The sequence below is a fragment of the Myotis lucifugus genome, unplaced genomic scaffold, assembly GCF_000147115.1.
Source record: "Myotis lucifugus unplaced genomic scaffold, Myoluc2.0 scaffold_4415, whole genome shotgun sequence".
Classification (NCBI taxonomy): domain Eukaryota; kingdom Metazoa; phylum Chordata; class Mammalia; order Chiroptera; family Vespertilionidae; genus Myotis; species Myotis lucifugus.
The window spans coordinates 1-8,305 of NW_005875463.1; the positions used below are offsets into that span (position 1 = coordinate 1).

The 8,305-nt window shown below is 35.5% G+C and overlaps 1 pseudogene; it reads left to right on the forward strand.

Moving 5' to 3' along the window:
• The first annotated feature begins 6,530 nt into the window (after nucleotides 1–6,530).
• LOC102421373 lies at nucleotides 6,531–7,514 on the forward strand (annotated as a pseudogene).
• The last annotated feature ends 791 nt before the right edge of the window (nucleotides 7,515–8,305 follow it).

Below are 8,305 nucleotides of genomic sequence, written 5' to 3' on the forward strand. Positions count from 1 at the left end.
TGAGGCCTCCTCAGGTCTGAGCTACCAATTAGTTCTTTTCAATTTTGTATACCTTTAATTACACACTTTAGGTTGTAGGATGCACAACAGTTGATAGACAATTGACATTTAAAAAAATGGAAATTAAGAGAGAATGAGCTGTTAAATGCAGCTTACTGTGCTGTGGAATGTTATTAAGATTATTTTTATTCACATGAATGTATAGACTAGTGTTTAATTTATAAAATAACTTGAATTGTGAGGAAGGAGAGGTATAACCTATTTTCCATGGTTTGAATATGAATTTGATCAGTATGGATTATTTTATGCATTCATGGTTTTGATGGCAGCTGCAAAAAAAATGACTAACATTGGAATTAATCAGTTGTCATAACTCCTCTCCCTTCAGCTGTTGTCTAGCTGAAGGCACCTGAGTATTGATCATAGGGCCCCTTCAGCAGTTCAGGGTTTGTCACCAACTATTTCAATGGTTCCACTGCTCACCACCCCCATCTGCCCAAATGGCAGCATTTCTGATGAAACGGAAGGGAAGCTGCTCTGCATATGAAAACTCTCCTGTTGAGTTAGATGAATATCTCCATGTAGGCAACTGTGATTAAACAGTTCCCAGGTAGAGTTAGGGAGTTGCTTAATTATTAAGGACACATTAGGTATTATCTCTGCTTTCTAGGTGAGGCAGAACAAAAAAATCTTAAGTCTAAAAAGTGTCTAATTATTTAGAAAGAAGCTATGGCTCTACATTAAGAAATTATAAAAGTATAAATAAAATAAATTCATGGAACTATGTTAAGAAAGACAAATTTCAGAAGTGTGAAAACTTCTCATGCCCCTAGCCACAGTTCTAATAAAATCTGTAGTGATATAAGCATATGTATATAAGCACATATAGGCTGCACTATTACTAGTGTTATATAAGTGAATAGCTAGAGTTCTAGAAATGAATAATGAGATTTTTAAGTGGAAAAATTCCATGGGAAAAGGTAGAATTTGAGCAGGGTTTAATAATGTGCGATGAGTAATAAATGTAGTGTATTATTGTCATCCTGTATGTGTGAAGATCTAGATCTGCATCCATAATAGCAAACAAACCTAAAAGAAGGGATTTGGATTTATATTAAAAAATTTTGGAGAATAAGGAAAAATTAACAATGATTGTTAATTGACATCTAACTCATTCTTATTTCCAAAGAGCTTTTACACTTTGAGGAACTAACAGTTCATGAAAATTATATTTGAATTATCCACTATTTCCCATACATTTCTGAATTTTTGAAAATATAATAGAGCATTCACATTACTATTGCTTTTTTGCAGTGAGTAGAAAGCAATTATTATTATTAATATATAATATGATCAGCAGAAGCAGCAAAAGTAAGAATCAAATTTTATTTATTCAGTTGACATATTAAAATACATTTATTGCAACAGCTTGCAGACACATATATAATATAAATTGAAAAGCTGTAATTATAATTATAAGTTAAAATATAAATGTAATAAGGACACAATAAATATGGGGAGAAGACAAAAAATATGCTAAATGCCCAAACCAAAGTAGGTACTAAGAAAACCAGATTGGATAGGTGGCTGGTGTTATAGGATTTCAAAAACATATTTCTTAGGCTTTCACTCTTCCCAAGAAAAAAAAATCTAAGCTCTTTCTACCTTATAGGTGATTTTTTTTCTTTTTAAAATATGCTCAACCAATATTTTGATTGGTTATTTTGAATATCTATAATAATAAAAGTGTAATATGCTAATTAGATTAGATGTCCAACCAGACATCCTTCCAGACGACCTTCTGGATGAAGCTGGGGTTGCAAGTGAAGCTGGGTCCTGGGTGCCAGAGGAAAGCCAGTGCTGGCAGCCGGGGGAAGGAAGGCCTACTCTTGAACCAATTTCGTGCATCGGGCCTCTAATATATTATAAATAGATAGAAAGTGATAATACCATCTTTTTTCATGTACTGATAACCATACTACCAGAAAAACAAACATGTAAAGCCGAAGACATTTATTCACTAAATCATTTATTTAGTAAAAAGACAAAAATTCTATTTTTTGAAATAAAATGTATCTTCTTCTCTCACTACCCTAAAAGTAATATCCAGATACCCCAAAAGAGCAAATAAGCTTCCTATGGGATGATACTTTATGACAGAACAACATAATTTTACTTGTCAGGTTAAAATTCTTCAAATTCTTGGACAACTTCCTCAGTGACCTGGCAACAGATAAGTTTATATTACTTTGCCTTTGTTTTTCTTCTTTCTTTTTCTTTAATCCCTTACTGGAATTGATTCACTAAAGAGCTAGACACTTAAAAATAGATTTGTAGCTGTATGGGATCAAATATGCTTAAATCTAACTTTTTGCTTTTCCATTATTTTATAAATACAGGGTAGAGCAAAAGTAAGTTTACTGTTGTTCATATGGAAAATAATAAAATAATTGATAAATAATAATTCAGGAATAAACTTTCTTGTACTTGCAACTGTAAACCTACTTTTGCCCACCCATATACTTTCATCATACAAAACAAAGTATTAGACCATATGGAATCATGACAAATAATTTTAACACAATGCCTTTTACGTGGAACATTTCTATTGGGATATGATTCTTTTTGAGAAAATCCATAACACCTATTGAAAAAATAATTACTCTGTAACAATTATTAAAGTTTTGGAATGCAAGCAAAATGAATAGTTTCTTAAGCCACATGCCCAGGAGAACCAAAGAATCTATTTTCCATTAGAGATCAGCAACTTTTTTTGGAATATAAACAACTTTTGCATGGATGACCTGGTAGCTTATAATGGATGTCAATTTGTGACTTGTTAGAAGCCCGTTTGCCCAGATATTACTGGTTAATTAGGTTTTTAGTTTTATCTTAAAATGTTTACTATATTTGACACTAATAGAAGTATTTACTTAAATGTAGTTGCTTGTTAAATAAAATATTCTGGAATTCAGAGTTTGTATAAAGTCAGACTTGACAACTCCATTATTCCAAATTGATGAGTTTTTAAAGTTGATTTTAATCATTGACTAATTTTAAAGTATACATTGGGATCTTTGTGTTCATCAGACCCTGTTGTTATGTGCTGAGTGGATCTCAGTTCTTTTCCTCAGAGGAATTCTCATCTTGTTTGGAGAAACAGGTAAATAAATTATGTGATAAATGCAATTATGATGGAGGCGAAAAGTGCTGTGAAATACAGAGGCAACTTCTCTGTTAAAATTCAAAGGCTGACTGATTTTCTGGGTAAACAATGATTAGAAGGGCATTCTATTCAAAGAAGTTATATGTAAAGGCATCAAGGAATCAAATTAGAACTGTGAAGAAACTTATGTAAAACCATTAAAATCAGTGATGAAGTCAGCATATAAATAATATTGTTAATGCTTACTTAGCCCCAAACCTGAGGATTGAATGGAGATGGAATTGAGATCAGAGTTTTGTAGAATTAATGATGAAGGCTTCTAAAGGCAGACCAAAAAGTTATGAAAACTCTAGTTGAGTTTGAAATATTTAATAATTTAAATGAAAGGTCGAAACAAATCAAAACAAGATGTTTCATATATATAGTAAAATATCAGTCTGGGAAATGAGACCATTCTAATTTTAAAGCCAAAACAGGGAACAGAAGTGAAGTGGCTTGGAGGTAGTCTCCATGTAAGGATGAGGGGTTAGAAGGAAGAAAACACGACTCTCTTCTGCATTCCTGCATTCTGGCTGACCAGAAATGAATCATGCGTTCTTTTGTTTTGAAAAATCTGTACCTAATTTTAGATGATAATCAGTGGTATGAATTTGGTTTGCACTTCTCGGTGCTACGGGAAAGTTCCAGCAGTTGTCATAATTCAGCTTAGTGGTGACAGTACTCTGTTGGGCATCTAAACTATGATGTAAGTTACTATGGCAGAAAATGCGTGGGAAGAACATGGTGGAGAATTTACTCCTCAACTCAGTTTTGTTCCCAACTTTTCTCAGAAGCTGAATTCCCTGGTGATTCTGGGGAAGTCCACTACCCTCTTTATGCCTGAGCTTTTCTCTTATGCAAGGAAAATTTGTTCCTGAATTATAGAAAATGACCCAAACTCATGTGCTTTGTAAAAATAATCCCAGGATAATGGAAAGTTTTACAGGGCTTTACAGTCTTTAGATAGTGTTTGCTTAATTTTAATTTAAAGTGCATTAGCCAATTAAAACAGGATTAAAAAGTATACTGACATAAAACTAATTTTATTGGATTGTGATTTTCATTTTACAGTTTAATACTCCTACATATTATATGAGATCTTTTGTGGTCCCAAAGAAGTGGCCTTGCAATCCTATGTAGATTTCTGTAGTGGAAATTATTTAGTTTCTATATCTAGATTCCTTAGGATTCAAATCTCAGCTCTGCCACTAGACCAGTGGTTGGCAAACTGTGGCTCGCGAGCCACATGTGGTTCTTTGGCCCCTTGAGTGTGGCTCTTCCACAAGATACCACGTGTGGGCGCGCACGTACGGTGCGATTGAAACTTCGTGGCCCATGCACAGAAGTCGGTTTTTGGCCTGGGCGAGTCTATTTTGAAGAAGTGGCGTTAGAAGAAGTGGGGGTACATTCGCGGAGGTCGACCTCTCAGATTGAGGACATTTTTAGCAAAGGCCAGCTTAGGAGTACCCTAATTAAGTTAATAACAATGTACCTACCTATATAGTTTAAGTTTAAAAAATTTGGCTCTCAAAAGAAATTTCAATCGTTGTACTGTTGATATTTGGCTCTGTTGACTAATGAGTTTGCCGACCACTGCACTAGACCTTCGGCAAGTTATTTAACCTCTCTCTGCCTCAGTTTTTTCATCTGTAAAATGGGAATAATAGTAATAATACCTATTTCACAGAATGTTGTGAAGGGAAAATGTCAATGCATGTACGGTGCATAGCACGTTGACTGCACATAGTAAAAACAAAATGTTTTTATTTTTAAAACTTTAGCTAACCCATTAGAGTTTCTATTTCATTATCTGAAAGAATATACTATGTCTTATAGGGTTGTTAAAAAATCAAATTAAAATTTTAAAAGTAAACAATTAGCAACATTCAAGAGAGAGGTTGTATTTTCCTTTTTCTGTCCCTACTTTCAAATACTCATGCATTAATGCATTATAGACAAAGTGGTCCTACACATTGTCCTGATAACCAGGATGTCATAACTCACTGCTCTTTTTGTCCTACTGATGCACTGTTTTATTAAAGGTAGAAGGGTGGTCAGGAGATTATATACATGTGTACCTTAGAAACCAACAGTTCATAATCATGATGAAAACCAGCAGCCTGACAGCATTTGGAAGTGCATAATGGAGTTGGACCTCCTCCAAAGACCCATCCCCAGAGAACTGTCATTGTTTTATCTATTTGATGGTTCTTGTTAACAAGGCTATTGTTACTTCACCTATCTAGGCGATTATAGGCTTTTCCCTGGGGGCATCTGTCAAAAACAATCAGAGGCAATTGTTTAATATTTTGACCATCTGAGAGCACAATAGGCTAACAAAAGAATTTAAAAAGAAGATCTCTAGAATAAGCTGTCCGTAGGTGTGTTGGAAAGAGATTTGACATATTCCTGGAGCTCTAGAAGGTTGCATGCATGCCTAGAGCAGTGTATATGCTAAGAAAAAATCTGAGAAGGACCTAACACTTGTTTTAGTTTGTTTGAGCTGCTGTAACAAAAATACCATAAACTTAATGGTTTATAAACAACAACATTTATTCCTCACAATTCTGGAGGCTGAAAATTCCAAGATCATGTCATCAGCAGATTCAATGTCTGATCGAGGTCCACTTCCTCATATATGGTTCCTTCTTGCTGTGGAATCTCTCAGGCTTCTTATATAAGGTCACTAATCACTTCCCAAAGGCCCCACCTCCTAACAACATCACTTTGGAGATTAGGATTTCAACATGTAAATATTTGGGGACACAAACATTCAGACCATGGCATCACTCATCTCTGGCTAACCTTGGAGGTTCTGTGTAAATAGGAAGTAAAGGCTAACATAGAATTGGCCCAGTTGAGTGTTGAAGATAGCTTCAAAATATACACACAGTTGCTCAGCAAAGATTGGGAAATATTGTTTCCACACATTTAAGGAAATCTCTGTTCAGCAAACTTTAGTGACATGATAAGTAATACAGACTTTACAGAATACGTTCAGAAATGTCAATAACAAACCACAAACCTTGGGGAAAGAAGAAACTGATTTCCTGAGTTGTCAAATTATTTAAAACACCCAGGTTTCAACAAAATGTTATGAAATATATAAAGAAGTATTAAAATATGATCCATACACTGGAAAAAGAGTCAATAACACTGTCCTTGTGGAAGTCCAATTGAAGTTATTAGGCAAATACCTTAAATCAGCTTCCTAAAAATTTCCCAAATGGCTAACAGAAATAATTCTAAAGAATTAAAGAAAAGTTTGAGAATGATGTCTTATTAAATAGAGAATACCAACAAGGAGATAGAAATTAGACACAACCAGCTGACTGCGGTAGAAGAAGACGCTGTGGGTGGGTCTGTGGCAACCATGACCGCTCAACCGGGAACAGAAGCCGAACAATCATCGTCAGAATGTCGGGCAAAGACAGAATTGAAATCTTTCCCTCGCGAATGGCGCAGACCATCATGAAGGCTCGATTAAAAGGAGCACAGACAGGTCGAAACCTCTTGAAGAAATATATGATGCCCTAACTCTTCGATTTCGACAGATCCCAAAGAAGATCATAGAGACTAAAATGTTGATGGGTGAAGTGATGAGAGAAGCTGCTTTTTCACTTGCTGAGGCCAAGTTCACAGCAGGGGACTTCAGCACCATAGTTATCCAAAATGTGAATAAAGCCCAAGTGAAGATTCAAGCAAAGAAAGATAATGTAGCAGGTGTTACCTTGCCAATATTTGAACATTACCATGAAGGAACTGACAGTTATGAACTGACTGGTTTAGCCAGAGGTGGGGAACAACTGGCTAAATTAAAGAGGAACTATGCCAAAGCAGTGGAGCTACTGGTGGAACTTGCCTCGATTCAGACTTCCTTTGTTACTTTGGATGAAGCTATTAAGATAACCAACAGGCATGTAAATGCCATTGAACATGTCATCATTCCCAGGATTGAACGCACCCTTGCTTATATCATTGCAGAGCTGGATGAGAGAGAGCGAGAATAATTCTATAGGTTAAAGAAAATACAGGAGAAGAAAAAGATTCTCAAGGAAAAAACTGAGAGGGAATTGGAGAAACAGAAGGTAGCTGGAGAGGTGATGGAGGCTGCCAATCTTCTGGCTGAAGAGAAGGATGAGGATCTTCTGTTTGAGTAATCTTGCCTGCTCTGGTTCTTCTTGCCTGCTCTCGTTCTTTCAGAAGTCCTGATGTGACATCATTTTAGTTCAGTGTGTAGGTTTGGTTCATGTGGTTGTTTATTTTTTGGTCTAATTTCACTGGTTGTAAAACTTCCCTGGATGTCCATTTATGGGATTACTTTTGCAGAATCCTAATTTACCAACCATTGATCACAGATGCGATTTAGAGAACCTGCCTAGGAACTTGTAGAATTTATTCTGCAGAAGTGTCACCCTACCCCAGTTATAAATGGTTACAAGTGATCGGTTTACCAAGCATATTAGGAAATTCCCCTTAGGAACCACAGTGGTCTCAGGCCAATACAAGGAGGCCAGCTACTATAGGAGCACACTCCATTCCTACCCACCCACTCCCCTGGTGCTGCTGTCTGACATAGCTGCAGCCATCCTGTATTTCTGTGGTACTTCTCCAGCTCTAGGAAAGCCTTCCCTTAATTTACCTTGCATGATAGGTCTCTGTTCTCTGTCATGGAACAGTTGTGCCAATTTGCATGTGACTGTGATATAAACAGTAAAATGATTAAAAATGAGTTGCTCATTTTTTAAAAAGAAATTAAGGAAACAGAATTTAATATCTGTGCTGGTAGGGAGTATTCCTCTATGGTGAAGAATCAGTTAAAAGATGTGTGTGTTTCACTAAGAGGTTCCAATGGACTGACTTCTGGCACAAAGGTAAAGACAGGATGGTCATTAGATATGCTGAAACCTTAAATGGCAGAGGATATAAATAAAGCAAAAAAAAAAGAAGTAAAAAAAAAGAGATAGAAATTATTAAAAAAAAACAAATAGAAACACTGGAGTTGAAAAGTACAATGATTATAGTAAAAAATTCACTCAATAGACTCAACAGCTGATTTGAATAGGCAGAAAAAACAATTACTGAAATTGAAATTATCCA